Source organism: Pseudoliparis swirei, chromosome 5, assembly GCF_029220125.1.
Source record: "Pseudoliparis swirei isolate HS2019 ecotype Mariana Trench chromosome 5, NWPU_hadal_v1, whole genome shotgun sequence".
Classification (NCBI taxonomy): domain Eukaryota; kingdom Metazoa; phylum Chordata; class Actinopteri; order Perciformes; family Liparidae; genus Pseudoliparis; species Pseudoliparis swirei.
Window position 1 is genome coordinate 27,133,504 of NC_079392.1, and position 2,500 is coordinate 27,136,003.

The 2,500-nt window shown below is 45.0% G+C and overlaps 1 protein-coding gene across 1 annotated transcript in view; it reads left to right on the plus strand.

Annotated features, from left to right (window-relative positions):
- Positions 1-2,500, plus strand: part of LOC130193490 (cadherin-11-like) — an 18,941-nt gene that overhangs the window by 1,121 nt on the left and 15,320 nt on the right.

Here is a 2,500-nt window from a genome sequence, read left to right on the forward strand (position 1 = left end):
GTTCATGGAGTTTAGGGGTTACACCTTCAGTCTGGCTTCATGTCTCTGAGTTACAGTCTCAGTTTCATCTGGTGTGATCGCCCCCTGCTGGTGAGGAGGATAAAGATGCCTGCGTTCACACTCGAAGCTAATGCGCGGTTAAGCTAACGCGCGGTTAAGCTAACGCGGTGAAACTGAAACACATGTTTACGGTCTTGGAGTTTAAAGAACCCGCGACACATCGGTGCTGCTCACAGTTTCTAATCCAACGAGTGAAGCTCGCTGGAAGCGACGACGTATAAACTCATATCTTTAAAAAGCTGCACCGCCAAACATTTCCACATCCTGCGTCGCAATCAGCTCTTTCCTCTGCGCTCAGTTCATATTCATGGAATAAAGAGCTGCAGAGAATTGTCTGTTTGCCCCGAGAAGAAGAAGAAGAACACACACACTCACACACTCACACACACACTCACACACACACAAGAGGAGGAAGGAGAGCATTTCCTCCTCTTTTCTCCAGCTTTGTTCCTCCAGCGGGGGGAATCACGTCCTCCCGCCGAGAAAGTGTTTTTCCATGCTGACTGAAGCACAGCGGGACAGAGCCGGCAATTAGAGAGAGAGAGGGAGGGAGGGAGGTAGAGAGAGAGCGGGAGAGATGTAGAGAGAGAGAGAGAGGGGGGGAGAGAGAGGAGAGAGAGAGAGAGGGGGAGAGAGAGGGAGGAGAGAGAGAGAGGGGGGGGGGAGAGAGAGGGAGAGAGAGGTAGAGAGAGAGAGGGGGGGAGAGAGAGGGAGAGAGAGGTAGAGAGAGAGAGGGGGAGAGTGATGTTGGTCTTGGGGAAGAATAAAATGTTTCAACGCTTGAGTTCCTTATCGGGCGATTCCCTTTATGATCCCCCAACTTTATCCTCCAGACATTCTCACTGTGTGAGAGAGAGAGTGTGTGTATGAGTATGTGTGTGTGTGAGAGGGAGAGAGTGTGTGTGTGTATGAGTGTGTGTGAGAGTGTGTGTGTTAACGTGCATTATACTGGAACATGTTGAACATATCAGTTTAATTTCCTCCCTGAATCCTCAGATCTGTGGAGTTGTTTCTCTTCACTTGCAGTTGAGCGTCAGTCACGTGACCTCTTGATCTCTTGGTCATGTGACCTCTTGACCTCTTGGTCACGTGACCTCTTGATCTCTTGGTCATGTGACCTCTTGGTCGTTGTTACACGTTCTGATCTTTTAATGTTTTGACTGTATAGTGGATGAAATGCTGTATGAATACAAATGTATATTTAATTTAGTATTAGTATAATATAGTTTATTATTATTATTCTTAACATTTTATGCCTCACCACAATTTATATGTATAAATACATATGTATTTTATTTATATACATATCTATATATTATATTTATATATATATATCTATAATATTTTAATTGGCTTTGTGAATTTATTAAATTGTATATATATTAGGGCTGTGAAACGATTACAAATTTAAATTCAAGATTCAAGATTCAAGATTCAAGATGTTTTATTTGTCACATACACACACAGGGTGTGCAGTGAAATGAAAAGTGCAATGCTGCTCAGCGAATGTGCAAACAAGCAAAGTACACACACACAAAAAAAAAAAACAACAACATTATGTGTGTGTGTGTGTGTGTGGTGTGTGTGTGTGTGTGTGTGTGTGTGTGGTGTGGAGGGGGGGGTGGCAGTTGTGGGGTCTATGGGTCCTGGTGAGGTGAGTTCACAGTCCTCCTGATGAAAGAAACTCAAAAACTCAGTCTCTCTGTTCTTGCAGCGTGACTACGGAGGCGTTCAGGTTAATCACAGGTTTCTGTGGATTAATCATGATTAATCACATATATACATTTACAGGCAAGAGCTCCGAGAAGAGTTGTTGACGGGGGGGGTGGCTAGTGACTTTTTCCTTTGCTCCGTCCCGATGCGCGCAGACCGGCATCGGAACTTTGCGGCGACTGCGATCGACATATTGAGCACCCCTGCATTAAAACATTAAAGAGCCGAGAGTTTTTTTCTGCGTGAGAAATACGATGTGTGGCGGGAGTGCGTGAGTTAAGACCGAAATGCGTGAGTTTCACGCTCAATGCGTGACACTTGAGAGCCCTGCATTGCTCACCAGTGCGCGCGCCAGCATCGGAGCTCTGCTGCGCGAGCCGAGAGAAGAGTTGTTGAGGGGGGGGGTGCAAGTGACTTTTCTTCGTCCCGATGTGCGCGCACACGCCGGCATCCGAGCTCTGCGGCGTGCGAGACGGAGATCGGAGTCGTGTTAACGCGACACTAGAGACAGAATGACATGCTGCTGGAGAGACGACCAACAACAGACGGACTGGAAGCTCATTCTGCGCATGTGTTAAATGCGTTAAAAAAACAAAACTACTTAATCCTGTAATTTAATTAACTGAGTTAACGCGTTATTTTTCACAGCACAAAATATAATATATGAAATATATAATTATATATAAATTAAATCAGCGTCAACAATTGTATAAATTCAAATAGCAAA